An 18,949-nucleotide genomic window follows, 5' to 3' on the forward strand; every position below is an offset into this window, starting at 1 on the left:
AAGATGATCTTTTAGGTATTTTTAACTGTGCTTTTAAATCTGAGATTTTACCTGCGTCCTGGAGAGATGGTGTTGTTACTCTGATTTTTAAAAAAGGAGACATCTCTAAATTAGAAAATTGGAGGCCTATTACCCTGCTAAATACAGACTATAAGGTTTTAGCAAAAATTTTAGCAAATAGGCTCAAGCAGGTAATTTCTAAGGTTATACACAGTGACCAAGTATGCGGAGTACCTGGAAGGAAAATAAGTGATCATCTAAACCTTGTAAAAGATGTTTTATGGTATCAGAAACAATGTGATCAGAAATTGGCAATTTTATCCTTGGATTTTCAAAAGGCTTATGACCGTGTTTCTCATGATTTTTTATGGTTGGTTTTAAAGAAAATGAATTTTCCTGATTTTATTGTTGGAAAAATTGCACTTTTATATAAAAACTGTTTTAGTCGTATTTTAATTAACGGTTTTTTATCCCAAGAGGTATGTTTACAGTCTGGGGTGAAACAGGGGTGCCCCCTATCACCCATTCTTTTCATATGTGCAATAGAACCTCTGTTGAATGTTTTGAGAAAAGATAAGCTCATTAGAGGAGTGCCAATCCCTGGAAGTGGAGGACAGAGCGTAAAGACGATAGCATACATGGATGATGTTAATATTCTATGTCCAGATGAACCATCCCTGAAACGTGCTATCAGACAGACAGAATTTTTTTGTGAGGGCTCTGGCTTCAAATTAAATAAAAATAAATGTGATTGCTTTGCAATAGGGAATTGGGGCAATACGGAGGTGAATGTGCAATATGATAAAATCAAAATCTTGGGTGTCATCTTTGACAATGAAAATAATGGAGAGGAAAGCTGGTCCATCGTCAAAGAGAAAGTGCAAAAGAAAATAAGTTTTTGGAAAATGAGGAAATTAACAATAGAAGGAAAAGTACTGATAATGAAAGCTTTGTTGCTACCTATCATGCTATATTTAAGCTTGGTTTTCCCACCGAGTGAACGCACCTTAAAGTTTTTAAACAAGATTTGCTTTCATTTTTTATGGGGGTCTAAAATGGATAAACTCAGGAGAGATGTAATGATGAAGACAAAGAAATTGGGGGGTAAGGATGTGCCTGATTTAAAAAGGTTTTTATATATTCACTTTTTTTCTATGTGTTTTAATGGCTTGCAAAGAAACTGTTATTGGTCTTATTTTTTAAAATATGCTGCAGGTCACATTTTTAGAAAAAGAAAGTGGATAACCTTACCTTTAACGTCCCCAATCTTATTTATTCCCCCAGCGCACTATGTGGTTTTAGAAAAGATTATTCGTATTTATGGCATTGCTAATTTTAGTCAAGAAATTTGTAGTAATGCACGAAAATTAGTTCCTGAAATCAGGAAGATAGAACAGATTTGCTTAATATCTAATTATTCCACTGAGAAATCTCTAAGAGTTTGGAGGATGGTGAATATGGGATTCTTATCTAATGACTTAAAAGATCTGGCCTGGCAGATAGCACATCAATGTTTGCCTACCAGAGAATTCCAACACAGAAGAGGATTGTGTCGTAGTGCAAAGTGCCCGAGAATGGGGTGTCCTAGTGAGGAAACAGTTTTACACCTTTTTTGGAACTGTTTTTACGCCCAAGAGATATGGCATTTGATAGGACCCTTACTAAAATTCATTTCTGATCTTAATTTTTTAAATCATGAAGTTATTTTATATGGATTTTATAATGTTTTATCTGTGGAAAAGTCTCGGGTTTTGTGGATTAGTATAAATTGTATTAAAATTGCACTATGGAAGACGAGGAATATTCTTCTTTTTAAAAGAGACACTATTACCTCTAAAGATTGTGTTCGCCTAGCTCTTAGTGAGATGTATGTTTTCTATTTATTGGATAAAAAAAGATTAGGTCACAAAGTGGCTAAAAGTCTTTGGAATCTACATCTGTGGAATATGCTTTTAGCAGACTAAGTATAATCTGGACTGCGTAAGGTCTTTTAGTCTAAGAATATTATATCTAAAAGTAAAAAATCTGTTCTTATCAGTTTAATATCTGATACGTCCCCTATCTGGGGACCATATATTAAATGGATTTTTGAGAACGGGGGCCGATTTCGAAGCTTGCTTCCGTCGCCCTATGCATTGACCCGATATGGCAGTATCTTCGGGTACAGTGCACCACCCCCTTACAGGGTTAAAAAGAAAGATTCCTACTTTCATTGCTACCTGCTTGCTGGCTAGCCAGCTAGCCAGCCCTGTGGGCCTTGCTGCTGCAGCCAAAAAACAAAAGGTGGTGCTGCTTCTGCTGCTTCTGCTTCTGCTTGTGTCTGGCCCCTGTTGGAGCGTCCAGGCACAGGACTTCTGCTGCTGCTGACTAAATGGCCTCCTTAATTGGATCATTTGAGTAGCCAGCACACCTGTGCAGGTAGGGCATGACATGATAGGCAGCTGCCTTGATAGCGGGTGGGTGCTGAATGTTCCTAATTGACAAAATAAGATTAATGCTTATGAAGAAATATAAAATCTCATCCCTTCCCCAATATCGCGCCACACCCCTACCCCTTAATTCCCTGGTTGAACTTGATGGACATATGTCTTTTTTCGACCGTACTAACTATGTAACTATGTAACATAACATGGGGGGGGGGGGGGGGGGTCTCCTGGCTGTTCACACAGGTGTGTCATTGCTGTACATTGACCATGCATTGCTTCTGTGGTATTGCAAAGGCAAAGACAAATGCTTCCAGCCATCCATTGCACTAATGGATTGGTCATCAGCTGGCTGTCTATGTCCCGCATCAATATAGACCAAAGTACAGAGGGTTAGGCTATGCTATTGTGCACCTACCTGATGCATCAGAAGGTGCGAGGCCCTTGCTAAATTCTGTGCACAGACTTTGAGATCTATACTTTAGACTGTATCTAAACCTGCTCCAACATGGACTGACATTCTGGCCTACTTTCAGCCGATGCGACTTGTCTGTCGCTGAACAGTCGCTTTTTATGTATTCAGCACCTATGTATAATGTTGTAAAAATGCTCTAGAAGCTAAAGTCGCAGAAATGTCACACATATTTGGCCTGCAACTTTCTGTGCGACAAATTCAGACAGGAAAAATCAGTATAAATCCTTAGAAAATTATCCCCCAGTGTCTCCATCTGCTGGCGGTATTGAATAAGCATTGCTGCACTGATGGGGTATGCATTAGACGAAAAAAAAGAAGAAAAAGAAGAATAATACGCCCAGAAAAGAGGCGAAAAGGAGAAAAACGTAAAAAAACGTGAAAAAAAAGTAAGAGGAAGAGAAGGGAAAAAAAGGTGGAAATGGGTTTAAAAGTGATTTCGGCGGAGAAATATATATATATATATATATATATATATATATATATATATATATATACGCGCACACACACACATATATATAAACGTATTCTCCGTTGAGATATTGCAGCCGCTGCTGTGTCCAGGCCCAGGAGCCTTAGCACTGTGCTGTGATGTCACTCAATACCACTGACATCACTAGGTGTAAACAACATCTCTCCTTTGCTGTGTATGTGACTATGGAGCTGTTTGGTGATGTCGTCTATTATGGCCTTCATAGAAGCAACAGGAGATTGTTGCATCCATCTAGAACCCTCAGAACTACAGTGCTATGATGTCACTCACTTCCACAGGCCTTGCAGAGTGTAAACAACAACAACCCAGCTTTGTTGTGTATGTAACCATAGGGATTTGTGATGTCACCTAGAACCTTCACAGCAGCGGCAGCTTTATGAGGAGCATCAGCACTGCTCTGCCTGAGCAGAACCATCACCGCCATAGGTTGTCAAATAACCCGGATTTAACCCACACAGGTAAGTCCAATGGGGTGCAGGCATGTCCTCTATGCTTACAGCTTCCCGTGGGTGTTGGTTTGATACCGTTTGGGGACAGCCAAGGAGGCATCTGCAGGCAACAAAGGTAGGTGTGTGCTTGTGTGTGTGTTTCCTATGCAGATCCTAAGCCCAGTGTCACATGCAAGTAGGAGGAGTAAGAAGGGTTCCTGGCAAATCCGGGTTATGGATTGCATTTAAAAAGGCCCCGTGGGAGTGCAATGGGCCCCTGTCTTGCTGCTTAGCAATAATGGTATGGGTTTAGGTTCTGCTGTGTGTACTGGTGGTTGACTGCCCCCCAGCCCAGAGTGTGCATGGAAAATTGTCTGGCAGCCTCCCTGACAGCAAGCAGTGATAGTGCCCATGAAGGGGACCTTGTTGGGCCCGCCCCTTTCACGGTTATCGCTTCTCGGCCTTTTGGCTAAGATCTTGTATCTTGTCAAGGGGCTCTGAGTTCGTCGAACCTTCGGCCTTGAGGCATCGGCGGTTTTTTAGCCGTCTTAAGCCTCATGCTGCTATAGGAGGAGGACTTACAAAGAACGGGAAGGCGATCCCCCATGGCGACCCTTAGGTTTGCTGCGCATACTGAAACTCGGATTAAGAACACCTTCCGTATTGAAGTGGATGAGGAGAAAAAGGAGAAGATGACTTTGGAATTTTTTGTCAAGAGAATTATGCTGGATTTATTGCACATTCAGAGAGAAGATGTGTTTTGCCTAAAAGACCCAGGTAAAGGACTTTTCATTCTTACCTTGACTTCCGCATCTGCATGTGACCATATGTTTGAGAAAGTTCGGGAGCTTGCCAATGAGGAGGATATGAAAGGACTTGTTTTCATTGCTCTATATTCTAATGGCGATGTTCCACTGGTGGTTACTATGCACGATCCATACGTGGATATAAGAGACATTGTCTTATTTTTAAACCAATATTGTGCGGAAGTCAAATACTCTCATAAAATAATGAATGCAATGGACTTTTGGACTGGAAAGCATAAGTTTGCTGTTAAGTTCAGAGAAGATGTGAGAGGAATTGGAGGTCTGTGTCGCCCACCTGCAAATTTTTTAATTGGGCGTAAACGTGGCTATTTATTCTACCCTGGGATGCCGTATTATTGCAGGAAATGCCATGAATATGGTCATACACAAGAATCTTGCAAAGAGGAAGTGGTTATTTGCAAAAGATGTGGCCAAAAAGGCCACACCACTTTGGACTGTCAAAATGAGATTCTGTGTAATGTGTGTAAGCGGAAAGGACACGCTTTTAAGGATTGTCCTCAACGCTCCTGGGCCAATATTGTGGCTACGTCGGCTGGTCCCTCGATGAGGAAGAGCTCCATGGATGCTGTGCCTGTGCCTAAGACCCACACCCTGAAAGTGATGCCTGAGTCTTCTGCTACCGGAATTCCTGTGATACCTGCTGTGGCTCATGTCTCCAAAAGCATTGTGTCCCCGGGGAAGGTCGTGGGACCTGAGACAGAAGTGAGGGGTTCTCCTCTCATGGAAGTTGAGGGTCCTGGACCGCCCAGAAGGGATACAGAGGAGATGGATGTAGAAGAACGGCGAAAGAGGAAAAGCAGAGACCGGAAAGAGGAAAAGGGCCTTAACATCAAAAGGAGTGGTCGAGTTAGTGCGGACGAGGGGAACGTGGAGATTGTCTGCCAAAAGGTTATAACAGCATCCGACCCTGTTAATATTGAGGAATTTGTGTCACCACCTACAGATTGGGGTTCTTTGTCTGAGGATAATGAATGACCCAGGAGCTACCAAGTGTTAATATCTCCTCCTTCAATGTGAGGAGTTTGAAGAGCCCAGAGAGGAGGGCTGCTTTATTTTCTTTCTTGTCTTCTTTGCCTACAGACATTTTATTTTTACAGGAATGTGCCATTGATTATGATATCAATTATTCATCTTTGAGATCTGAATGGACTCTTGGCCCGTCTGTGTGGTCAGGGGATAATGAGAGGAAAGTGACTGGTGTTGGCATACTGTTCAAGAGCAGTGAGTATAAAGTTACCTCCTTCACAGACATTGTACCCGGTAGAGCCCTGCTCGTTCATATTATTTATAATGACATGAATATGAGACTTTTAAATGTATATGCCTCTCCAGATAAGGATGAAAGATCTGATTTATTAGAGAAAATTCAGTTTTATTTACCGGGTTCATCCCCGCTTATCATCGCTGGTGATTTTAATTGTATAATGGCAGGAGAGGAGCGGGCTGGAGGATCTGAACAAAGGAAAGATAAGACTGAAAAACAACTAAAGGATTTTATAGTTGATTTTAATTTAAAAGATTTGTGGAGAACCTCTTTCCCTAATGACCCTGGGTATACCTGGGAGAATAGCCTTTATATGTCAAGGATTGATTATATTTTTGCTTCTGGATTTGCATTTTATGGGAATATGCAATTGACTTCTACCTTTTTTTCAGATCATAAGATTTTATCTGCTACATGTAAGTTTGATGGGGTTTGCAGAGCCAAAGGAGTCTGGCGTCTGAATGTCTCTTTGCTTGAAGATGAAGAAATTAAATGTAATTTTATCTATCTTTTTAAAAAATTGCAGAACTCAAGGACTAATTTTAATTCTCTTTTAGCATGGTGGGAATTCTGCAAGGTAAAATTTAAAGAGTATTTTATTAAGATGGGTGTTAAAAAAACAAAAGAGAAATTGAAATGGTATAGAGATCTTAACACAAAACTACAAACCTATTATCAACTCAAAGAGCTGGGTGTATATGTAGACGATCTGATTTTAAGTGTTAAAAGTGATATTCAGAAGGCTATAACTAACAAAGGGAAAGAAATAATTTTTAACTCCAAAGTTGAATGTAAAGAGAAGGATGAAAAGTGTACAAGATTCTTTTTTAAAAAGGTAATGGAAACAAAAAAGTTAATGATTAACATTGAGGATGAAACTACTAATGTAGGAATGTTATCCAAAGCTAAATCCTTTTATCAAGATCTGTTTAATGAGAAACCCATTGATATATCTGCTGCTAATTTTCTCCTAAGCACTTTAGATTGTGGTTTAAGTAAGGAGGACCAAGATGCACTTTGCACAGAAGTAAGATGCCAAGAATTAGAAATTGCTGCTAAAAGTTTATCCACAGGTAAAACACCAGGTTCTGATGGACTTCCTGTAGAGTTTTATAAAACCTTTTGGGAGATTTTTAAAGATGATTTGCTTAATATTTTTAAGGAGGCTTTTAATTCTGATGTTCTACCTTTATCTTGGAGGAGTGGTATAGTGTCTCTGATCCCCAAAAAGGGGGATAGGAACAGCTTAGAAAATTGGAGACCAATTACGCTTCTTAATGTTGATTATAAGATTATGTCAAAAATTTTTGTTAACAGAATGAAGCCGTTTTTGTACAAGGTCATCCATGTGGATCAGGTATGTGGTGTCCCAGGAAGGAGTGTAGCTGAACCTTTAAATGCTATTAGGGACGTCATATGGTATCAGCAAGAGCGGAATCAAAATCTAGCCATTCTATCTCTAGATTTTCATAAAGCGTTCGATAGAGTATCACATTGTTTTTTATGGATGGTTTTACAACGCATGGGTTTTCCTAACATATTTATTAAGCAAATTGCTCTCTTATATAAAGGTTCTTTTAGCAGGATTTTAATAAATGGTTTCCTTACAGATTTTATTAATTTATCATCAGGGGTAAAGCAAGGCTGCCCTCTGTCTCCTATACTGTTTATATGTGCAATAGAACCTCTGTTAAACTTAATAAGGAATGATAAAATAATAAAAGGAGTGCCAGTTCCTGGAGGTAATAATGCCACCCTTAAAGTGTGTGGCTATATGGATGATATTAATGTTTTTTGTGAAAGTGCCTTCTCTTTACAAAGAGTTGTTGATGTTACTGATTTCTTTTGTAAAGCTTCTGCTTTTAAACTTAATTTATCTAAATGTGACTGTTTTTATATAGGTAAATGGGAAAACGTGCAAATACCAAACCTAAAATTACAGTCAGAAAAAATAAAAATCCTTGGAGTCATCTTTGATAAAAATAACAATGGTGAGGAAAGTTGGCTAATGGTAAAAGAAAAGGTAAAGAAAAAGGTAGACTTTTGGTCCCTTAGGAAATTATCCTTAGAAGGTAAAATTTTGGTGATTAAGGCTATGCTAATACCCATTATGCTCTATTTAAATATGATTTATCCTCCTAATGAACTTATGTCTAGGCAACTTCAGAGGATTCTCTTTGAGTTTCTATGGAGTTCTAAAGCAGAAAAATTAAAAAGAGATACTATGTATAAGTCACAAAAAAATGGAGGAAAACAGGTTCCCTGTATTAGAAAATTTTTATACTTAAGGTTTTTTAGTTGGTGTTTTAGGGGACTTTTTATGAAAAGTGTATGGTCCTGTTTTTTAAAGTACTCTGCGGGACATATTTTTAGAAAAAGAGAATGGGTGTTTTTATCATTATCTTCTCCTGTACTTTTAACTCCGCCTAAACATTATGCCATCTTAGAAAAAATTATACGTATGTATAACCTTAAAGACTTTGACTTGTTAACCTTGAGGGATGCTCGCAAGATAGAAGTACAGTTAAATTTGCAAGAAGAAATATGTATGGTCTCTAATTTTTCTTATAATAGGTGTGTACAAATATGGAAAAAGGTAAACGAGCCATATCTTTTTAATGAGCACAAGGATTTAGCATGGATGATTATCCATGAGTGTCTTACGGTAAGATTTTTCCAATATAGAAGAGGTCTAAATGCTGTATGTGTCTGTCCCCGGGATAATTGCAATATAGATGAAACTGTTTTGCACCTTTTCTGGAATTGTTATTTTGCACAAAAGGTTTTTAGACTAATTGGTTCTTTATTGAAATTCCTAACAGGTCTAAAAGTTTTAAATCATGAAGTTGTTTTATATGGCAAAAGTGATGGAGTTACAAAAGAAAAAGAGAGAATTTTGTGGATTTTTATCAACTGTACAAAAAATGTATTATGGAAAGTTCGTAATATCCTTGTCTTCAAAAGAGATTTTATTTGTGAAAAAGAATGTTTGAAGATGATATACAGTGAAGTTTACTTGTACTATTTAATTGATAAAAAGAGATATGGGCAGAAAAAAGCATTAGCTATGTGGAATTTACATTTATGGAAAACAGTATTTGATGTATTGTAAACATTTTTTGTGATGTATTTAAGTTTTTGAGTTTTTTCAATAAAAATGTAAAAAAAAAAAAAAAAAAATCTGTTCTTATCAGTTTAATATCTGATACGTCCCCTATCTGGGGACCATATATTAAATGGATTTTTGAGAACGGGGGCCGATTTCGAAGCTTGCTTCCGTCGCCCTATGCATTGACCCGATATGGCAGTATCTTCGGGTACAGTGCACCACCCCCTTACAGGGTTAAAAAGAAAGATTCCTACTTTCATTGCTACCTGCTTGCTGGCTAGCCAGCTAGCCAGCCCTGTGGGCCTTGCTGCTGCAGCCAAAAAACAAAAGGTGGTGCTGCTGCTGCTGCTTCTGCTGCTTCTGCTTCTGCTTGTGTCTGGCCCCTGTTGGAGCGTCCAGGCACAGGACTTCTGCTGCTGCTGACTAAATGGCCTCCTTAATTGGATCATTTGAGTAGCCAGCACACCTGTGCAGGTAGGGCATGACATGATAGGCAGCTGCCTTGATAGCGGGTGGGTGCTGAATGTTCCTAATTGACAAAATAAGATTAATGCTTATGAAGAAATATAAAATCTCATCCCTTCCCCAATATCGCGCCACACCCCTACCCCTTAATTCCCTGGTTGAACTTGATGGACATATGTCTTTTTTCGACCGTACTAACTATGTAACTATGTAACATAACATGGGGGGGGGGGGGGGGTCTCCTGGCTGTTCACACAGGTGTGTCATTGCTGTACATTGACCATGCATTGCTTCTGTGGTATTGCAAAGGCAAAGACAAATGCTTCCAGCCATCCATTGCACTAATGGATTGGTCATCAGCTGGCTGTCTATGTCCCGCATCAATATAGACCAAAGTACAGAGGGTTAGGCTATGCTATTGTGCACCTACCTGATGCATCAGAAGGTGCGAGGCCCTTGCTAAATTCTGTGCACAGACTTTGAGATCTATACTTTAGACTGTATCTAAACCTGCTCCAACATGGACTGACATTCTGGCCTACTTTCAGCCGATGCGACTTGTCTGTCGCTGAACAGTCGCTTTTTATGTATTCAGCACCTATGTATAATGTTGTAAAAATGCTCTAGAAGCTAAAGTCGCAGAAATGTCACACATATTTGGCCTGCAACTTTCTGTGCGACAAATTCAGACAGGAAAAATCAGTATAAATCCTTAGAAAATTATCCCCCAGTGTCTCCATCTGCTGGCGGTATTGAATAAGCATTGCTGCACTGATGGGGTATGCATTAGACGAAAAAAAAGAAGAAAAAGAAGAATAATACGCCCAGAAAAGAGGCGAAAAGGAGAAAAACGTAAAAAAACGTGAAAAAAAAGTAAGAGGAAGAGAAGGGAAAAAAAGGTGGAAATGGGTTTAAAAGTGATTTCGGCGGAGAAATATATATATATATATATATATATATATATATATATATATATACGCGCACACACACACATATATATAAACGTATTCTCCGTTGAGATATTGCAGCCGCTGCTGTGTCCAGGCCCAGGAGCCTTAGCACTGTGCTGTGATGTCACTCAATACCACTGACATCACTAGGTGTAAACAACATCTCTCCTTTGCTGTGTATGTGACTATGGAGCTGTTTGGTGATGTCGTCTATTATGGCCTTCATAGAAGCAACAGGAGATTGTTGCATCCATCTAGAACCCTCAGAACTACAGTGCTATGATGTCACTCACTTCCACAGGCCTTGCAGAGTGTAAACAACAACAACCCAGCTTTGTTGTGTATGTAACCATAGGGATTTGTGATGTCACCTAGAACCTTCACAGCAGCGACAGCTTTATGAGGAGCATCAGCACTGCTCTGCCTGAGCAGAACCATCACCGCCATAGGTTGTCAAATAACCCGGATTTAACCCACACAGGTAAGTCCAATGGGGTGCAGGCATGTCCTCTATGCTTACAGCTTCCCCGTGGGTGTTGGTTTGATACCGTTTGGGGACAGCCAAGGAGGCATCTGCAGGCAACAAAGGTAGGTGTGTGCTTGTGTGTGTGTTTCCTATGCAGATCCTAAGCCCAGTGTCACATGCAAGTAGGAGGAGTAAGAAGGGTTCCTGGCAAATCCGGGTTATGGATTGCATTTAAAAAGGCCCCGTGGGAGTGCAATGGGCCCCTGTCTTGCTGCTTAGCAATAATGGTATGGGTTTAGGTTCTGCTGTGTGTACTGGTGGTTGACTGCCCCCCAGCCCAGAGTGTGCATGGAAAATTGTCTGGCAGCCTCCCTGACAGCAAGCAGTGATAGTGCCCATGAAGGGGACCTTGTTGGGCCCGCCCCTTTCACGGTTATCGCTTCTCGGCCTTTTGGCTAAGATCAAGTGTAGTATCTGTTCTTATCAGTTTAATATCTGATACGTCCCCTATCTGGGGACCATATATTAAATGGATTTTTGAGAACGGGGGCCGATTTCGAAGCTTGCTTCCGTCGCCCTATGCATTGACCCGATATGGCAGTATCTTCGGGTACAGTGCACCCACCCCCTTACAGGGTTAAAAAGAAAGATTCCTACTTTCATTGCTACCTGCTTGCTGGCTAGCCAGCTAGCCAGCCCTGTGGGCCTTGCTGCTGCAGCAAAAAACAAAAGGTGGTGCTGCTGCTGCTGCTTCTGCTTCTGCTTGTGTCTGGCCCCTGTTGGAGCGTCCAGGCACAGGACTTCTGCTGCTGCTGCGACTAAATGGCCTCCTTAATTGGATCATTTGAGTAGCCAGCACACCTGTGCAGGTAGGGCATGACATGATAGGCAGCTGCCCTTGATAGCGGGTGGGTGCTGAATGTTCCTAATTGACAAAATAAGATTAATGCTTATGAAGAAATATAAAATCTCATCCCTTCCCCAATATCGCGCCACACCCCTACCCCTTAATTCCCTGGTTGAACTTGATGGACATATGTCTTTTTTCGACCGTACTAACTATGTAACTATGTAACATACATGGGGGGGGGGGGGGGGGGTCTCCTGGCTGTTCACACAGGTGTGTCATTGCTGTACATTGACCATGCATTGCTTCTGTGGTATTGCAAAGGCAAAGACAAATGCTTCCAGCCATCCATTGCACTAATGGATTGGTCATCAGCTGGCTGTCTATGTCCCGCATCAATATAGACCAAAGTACAGAGGGTTAGGCTATGCTATTGTGCACCTACCTGATGCATCAGAAGGTGCGAGGCCTTGCTAAATTCTGTGCACAGACTTTGAGATCTATACTTTAGACTGTATCTAAACCTGCTCCAACATGGACTGACATTCTGGCCTACTTTCAGCCGATGCGACTTGTCTGTCGGCAACAGTCGCTTTTTATGTATTCAGCACCTATGTATAATGTTGTAAAAATGCTCTAGAAGCTAAAGTCGCAGAAATGTCACACATATTTGGCCTGCAACTTTCTGTGCGACAAATTCAGACAGGAAAAATCAGTATAAATCCTTAGAAATTATCCCCCAGTGTCTCCATCTGCTGGCGGTATTGAATAAGCATTGCTGCACTGATGGGTATGCATTAGACGAAAAAAAAGAAGAAAAAGAAGAATAATACGCCCAGAAAAGAGGCGAAAAGGAGAAAAACGTAAAAAACGTGACAAAAAAAGTAAGAGGAAGAGAAGGAAAAAAGGTGGAAATGGGTTTAAAAGTGATTTCGGCGGAGAAATATATATATATATATATATATATATATATATATATATATACGCGCACACACACATATATATAAACGTATTCTCCGTTGAGATATTGCAGCCGCTGCTGTGTCCAGGCCCAGGAGCCTTAGCACTGTGCTGTGATGTCACTCAATACCACTGACATCACTAGGTGTAAACAACATCTCTCCTTTGCTGTGTATGTGACTATGGAGCTGTTTGGTGATGTCGTCTATTATGGCCTTCATAGAAGCAACAGGAGATTGTTGCATCCATCTAGAACCCTCAGAACTACAGTGCTATGATGTCACTCACTTCCACAGGCCTTGCAGAGTGTAAACAACAACAACCCAGCTTTGTTGTGTATGTAACCATAGGGATTTGTGATGTCACCTAGAACCTTCACAGCAGCGACAGCTTTAAGAGGAGCATCAGCACTGCTCTGCCTGAGCAGAACCATCACCGCCATAGGTTGTCAAATAACCCGGATTTAACCCACACAGGTAAGTCCAATGGGGTGCAGGCATGTCCTCTATGCTTACAGCTTCCCGTGGGTGTTGGTTTGATACCGTTTGGGGACAGCCAAGGAGGCATCTGCAGGCAACAAAGGTAGGTGTGTGCTTGTGTGTGTGTTTCCTATGCAGATCCTAAGCCCAGTGTCACATGCAAGTAGGAGGAGTAAGAAGGGTTCCTGGCAAATCCGGGTTATGGATTGCATTTAAAAAGGCCCCGTGGGAGTGCAATGGGCCCCTGTCTTGCTGCTTAGCAATAATGGTATGGGTTTAGGTTCTGCTGTGTGTACTGGTGGTTGACTGCCCCCCAGCCCAGAGTGTGCATGGAAAATTGTCTGGCAGCCTCCCTGACAGCAAGCAGTGATAGTGCCCATGAAGGGGACCTTGTTGGGCCCGCCCCTTTCACGGTTATCGCTTCTCGGCCTTTTGGCTAAGATCAAGTGTAGTATCTGTTCTTATCAGTTTAATATCTGATACGTCCCCTATCTGGGGACCATATATTAAATGGATTTTTGAGAACGGGGGCCGATTTCGAAGCTTGCTTCCCGTCGCCCTATGCATTGACCCGATATGGCAGTATCTTCGGGTACAGTGCACCACCCCCTTACAGGGTTAAAAAGAAAGATCCTACTTTCAAAAATAAAAAATTTTAATTAAATTATAAAAATAATTAAAATAAAAAAATCAATAACTTAATTTTATTAAAATAAACTTAAAATAATTAAAATAAATTATAATACCACCCTTTAAAATAACTAAAATAAAATTAAAAAAATACCTCCAATTACAAATTAAAAATAATAAATTAAAATTTTTAAATTCTATATATACAAAATTACAATAATAAAAAAAAATTATACAAAAAAAAATTTAAAAAAAAAATAAAAAAATACAATAATACATTAAAAATTAAAAATATAAAACTAAAAAATAAAAAAAAAGAAATATAAAATCTCATCCCTTCCCCAATATCGCGCCACACCCCTACCCCTTAATTCCCTGGTTGAACTTGATGGACATATGTCTTTTTTCGACCGTACTAACTATGTAACTATGTAACATAACATGGGGGGGGGGGGGGGGTCTCCTGGCTGTTCACACAGGTGTGTCATTGCTGTACATTGACCATGCATTGCTTCTGTGGTATTGCAAAGGCAAAGACAAATGCTTCCAGCCATCCATTGCACTAATGGATTGGTCATCAGCTGGCTGTCTATGTCCCGCATCAATATAGACCAAAGTACAGAGGGTTAGGCTATGCTATTGTGTACCTACCTGATGCATCAGAAGGTGCGAGGCCCTTGCTAAATTCTGTGCACAGACTTTGAGATCTATACTTTAGACTGTATCTAAACCTGCTCCAACATGGACTGACATTCTGGCCTACTTTCAGCCGATGCGACTTGTCTGTCGCTGAACAGTCGCTTTTTATGTATTCAGCACCTATGTATAATGTTGTAAAAATGCTCTAGAAGCTAAAGTCGCAGAAATGTCACACATATTTGGCCTGCAACTTTCTGTGCGACAAATTCAGACAGGAAAAATCAGTATAAATCCTTAGAAAATTATCCCCCAGTGTCTCCATCTGCTGGCGGTATTGAATAAGCATTGCTGCACTGATGGGGTATGCATTAGACGAAAAAAAAGAAGAAAAAGAAGAATAATACGCCCAGAAAAGAGGCGAAAAGGAGAAAAACGTAAAAAAACGTGAAAAAAAAGTAAGAGGAAGAGAAGGGAAAAAAAGGTGGAAATGGGTTTAAAAGTGATTTCGGCGGAGAAATATATATATATATATATATATATATATATATATATATATATATACGCGCACACACACACATATATATAAACGTATTCTCCGTTGAGATATTGCAGCCGCTGCTGTGTCCAGGCCCAGGAGCCTTAGCACTGTGCTGTGATGTCACTCAATACCACTGACATCACTAGGTGTAAACAACATCTCTCCTTTGCTGTGTATGTGACTATGGAGCTGTTTGGTGATGTCGTCTATTATGGCCTTCATAGAAGCAACAGGAGATTGTTGCATCCATCTAGAACCCTCAGAACTACAGTGCTATGATGTCACTCACTTCCACAGGCCTTGCAGAGTGTAAACAACAACAACCCAGCTTTGTTGTGTATGTAACCATAGGGATTTGTGATGTCACCTAGAACCTTCACAGCAGCGACAGCTTTATGAGGAGCATCAGCACTGCTCTGCCTGAGCAGAACCATCACCGCCATAGGTTGTCAAATAACCCGGATTTAACCCACACAGGTAAGTCCAATGGGGTGCAGGCATGTCCTCTATGCTTACAGCTTCCCGTGGGTGTTGGTTTGATACCGTTTGGGGACAGCCAAGGAGGCATCTGCAGGCAACAAAGGTAGGTGTGTGCTTGTGTGTGTGTTTCCTATGCAGATCCTAAGCCCAGTGTCACATGCAAGTAGGAGGAGTAAGAAGGGTTCCTGGCAAATCCGGGTTATGGATTGCATTTAAAAAGGCCCCGTGGGAGTGCAATGGGCCCCTGTCTTGCTGCTTAGCAATAATGGTATGGGTTTAGGTTCTGCTGTGTGTACTGGTGGTTGACTGCCCCCCAGCCCAGAGTGTGCATGGAAAATTGTCTGGCAGCCTCCCTGACAGCAAGCAGTGATAGTGCCCATGAAGGGGACCTTGTTGGGCCCGCCCCTTTCACGGTTATCGCTTCTCGGCCTTTTGGCTAAGATCAAGTGTAGTATCTGTTCTTATCAGTTTAATATCTGATACGTCCCCTATCTGGGGACCATATATTAAATGGATTTTTGAGAACGGGGGCCGATTTCGAAGCTTGCTTCCGTCGCCCTATGCATTGACCCGATATGGCAGTATTTTCGGGTACAGTGCACCACCCCCTTACAGGGTTAAAAAGAAAGATTCCTACTTTCATTGCTACCTGCTTGCTGGCTAGCCAGCTAGCCAGCCCTGTGGGCCTTGCTGCTGCAGCCAAAAAACAAAAGGTGGTGCTGCTGCTGCTGCTTCTGCTGCTTCTGCTTCTGCTTGTGTCTGGCCCCTGTTGGAGCGTCCAGGCACAGGACTTCTGCTGCTGCTGACTAAATGGCCTCCTTAATTGGATCATTTGAGTAGCCAGCACACCTGTGCAGGTAGGGCATGACATGATAGGCAGCTGCCTTGATAGCGGGTGGGTGCTGAATGTTCCTAATTGACAAAATAAGATTAATGCTTATGAAGAAATATAAAATCTCATCCCTTCCCCAATATCGCGCCACACCCCTACCCCTTAATTCCCTGGTTGAACTTGATGGACATATGTCTTTTTTCGACCGTACTAACTATGTAACTATGTAACATAACATGGGGGGGGGGGGGGGTCTCCTGGCTGTTCACACAGGTGTGTCATTGCTGTACATTGACCATGCATTGCTTCTGTGGTATTGCAAAGGCAAAGACAAATGCTTCCAGCCATCCATTGCACTAATGGATTGGTCATCAGCTGGCTGTCTATGTCCCGCATCAATATAGACCAAAGTACAGAGGGTTAGGCTATGCTATTGTGCACCTACCTGATGCATCAGAAGGTGCGAGGCCCTTGCTAAATTCTGTGCACAGACTTTGAGATCTATACTTTAGACTGTATCTAAACCTGCTCCAACATGGACTGACATTCTGGCCTACTTTCAGCCGATGCGACTTGTCTGTCGCTGAACAGTCGCTTTTTATGTATTCAGCACCTATGTATAATGTTGTAAAAATGCTCTAGAAGCTAAAGTCGCAGAAATGTCACACATATTTGGCCTGCAACTTTCTGTGCGACAAATTCAGACAGGAAAAATCAGTATAAATCCTTAGAAAATTATCCCCCAGTGTCTCCATCTGCTGGCGGTATTGAATAAGCATTGCTGCACTGATGGGGTATGCATTAGACGAAAAAAAAGAAGAAAAAGAAGAATAATACGCCCAGAAAAGAGGCGAAAAGGAGAAAAACGTAAAAAAACGTGAAAAAAAAGTAAGAGGAAGAGAAGGGAAAAAAAGGTGGAAATGGGTTTAAAAGTGATTTCGGCGGAGATATATATATATATATATATATATATATATATATATATATATACGCGCACACACACACATATATATAAACGTATTCTCCGTTGAGATATTGCAGCCGCTGCTGTGTCCAGGCCCAGGAGCCTTAGCACTGTGCTGTGATGTCACTCAATACCACTGACATCACTAGGTGTAAACAACATCTCTCCTTTGCTGTGTATGTGACTATGGAGCTGTTTGGTGATGTCGTCTATTATGGCCTTCATAGAAGCAACAGGAGATTGTTGCATCCATCTAGAACCCTCAGAACTACAGTGCTATGATGTCACTCACTTCCACAGGCCTTGCAGAGTGTAAACAACAACAACCCAGCTTTGTTGTGTATGTAACCATAGGGATTTGTGATGTCACCTAGAACCTTCACAGCAGCGACAGCTTTATGAGGAGCATCAGCACTGCTCTGCCTGAGCAGAACCATCACCGCCATAGGTTGTCAAATAACCCGGATTTAACCCACACAGGTAAGTCCAATGGGGTGCAGGCATGTCCTCTATGCTTACAGCTTCCCGTGGGTGTTGGTTTGATACCGTTTGGGGACAGCCAAGGAGGCATCTACAGGCAACAAAGGTAGGTGTGTGCTTGTGTGTGTGTTTCCTATGCAGATCCTAAGCCCAGTGTCACATGCAAGTAGGAGGAGTAAGAAGGGTTCCTGGCAAATCCGGGTTATGGATTGCATTTAAAAAGGCCCCGTGGGAGTGCAATGGGCCCCTGTCTTGCTGCTTAGCAATAATGGTATGGGTTTAGGTTCTGCTGTGTGTACTGGTGGTTGACTGCCCCCCAGCCCAGAGTGTGCATGGAAAATTGTCTGGCAGCCTCCCTGACAGCAAGCAGTGATAGTGCCCATGAAGGGGACCTTGTTGGGCCCGCCCCTTTCACGGTTATCGCTTCTCGGCCTTTTGGCTAAGATCAAGTGTAGTATCTGTTCTTATCAGTTTAATATCTGATACGTCCCCTATCTGGGGACCATATATTAAATGGATTTTTGAGAACGGGGGCCGATTTCGAAGCTTGCTTCCGTCGCCCTATGCATTGACCCGATATGGCAGTATCTTCGGGTACAGTGCACCACCCCCTTACAGGGTTAAAAAGAAAGATTCCTACTTTCATTGCTACCTGCTTGCTGGCTAGCCAGCTAGCCAGCCCTGTGGGCCTTGCTGCTGCAGCCAAAAAACAAAAGGTGGTGCTGCTGCTGCTGCTGCTTCTGCTGCTTCTGCTTCTGCTTGTGTCTGGCCCCTGTTGGAGCGTCCAGGCACAGGACTTCTGCTGCTGCTGACTAAATGGCCTCCTTAATTGGATCATTTGAGTAGCCAGCACACCTGTGCAGGTAGGGCATGACATGATAGGCAGCTGCCTTGATAGCGGGTGGGTGCTGAATGTTCCTAATTGACAAAATAAGATTAATGCTTATGAAGAAATATAAAATCTCATCCCTTCCCCAATATCGCGCCACACCCCTACCCCTTAATTCCCTGGTTGAACTTGATGGACATATGTCTTTTTTCGACCGTACTAACTATGTAACTATGTAACATAACATGGGGGGGGGGGGGGGGGGTCTCCTGGCTGTTCACACAGGTGTGTCATTGCTGTACATTGACCATGCATTGCTTCTGTGGTATTGCAAAGGCAAAGACAAATGCTTCCAGCCATCCATTGCACTAATG

At 41.7% G+C, this 18,949-nt stretch overlaps 5 non-coding genes and 1 pseudogene across 5 annotated transcripts; all 6 read left to right on the plus strand.

Moving 5' to 3' along the window:
* The first annotated feature begins 2,001 nt into the window (after positions 1-2,001).
* LOC130320490 (U2 spliceosomal RNA) lies at positions 2,002-2,177 on the plus strand (annotated as a pseudogene).
* Positions 2,178-9,046: 6,869 nt separating this feature from the next.
* LOC130320493 (U2 spliceosomal RNA) lies at positions 9,047-9,240 on the plus strand. Its single transcript, XR_008866379.1, has one exon. It is a non-coding gene; the product is annotated as a U2 spliceosomal RNA (small nuclear RNA).
* Positions 9,241-11,332: 2,092 nt separating this feature from the next.
* Positions 11,333-11,523, plus strand: LOC130320349 (U2 spliceosomal RNA). The gene has a single exon (XR_008866252.1). It is a non-coding gene; the product is annotated as a U2 spliceosomal RNA (small nuclear RNA).
* Positions 11,524-13,599: 2,076 nt separating this feature from the next.
* LOC130320475 (U2 spliceosomal RNA) lies at positions 13,600-13,791 on the plus strand. The gene has a single exon (XR_008866365.1). It is a non-coding gene; the product is annotated as a U2 spliceosomal RNA (small nuclear RNA).
* Positions 13,792-15,886: 2,095 nt separating this feature from the next.
* Positions 15,887-16,077, plus strand: LOC130320476 (U2 spliceosomal RNA). The gene has a single exon (XR_008866366.1). It is a non-coding gene; the product is annotated as a U2 spliceosomal RNA (small nuclear RNA).
* Positions 16,078-18,165: 2,088 nt separating this feature from the next.
* On the plus strand, positions 18,166-18,356 carry LOC130320392 (U2 spliceosomal RNA). The gene has a single exon (XR_008866291.1). It is a non-coding gene; the product is annotated as a U2 spliceosomal RNA (small nuclear RNA).
* The last annotated feature ends 593 nt before the right edge of the window (positions 18,357-18,949 follow it).

The sequence above is a fragment of the Hyla sarda genome, unplaced genomic scaffold (genome assembly GCF_029499605.1).
Source record: "Hyla sarda isolate aHylSar1 unplaced genomic scaffold, aHylSar1.hap1 scaffold_220, whole genome shotgun sequence".
NCBI lineage: Eukaryota > Metazoa > Chordata > Amphibia > Anura > Hylidae > Hyla > Hyla sarda.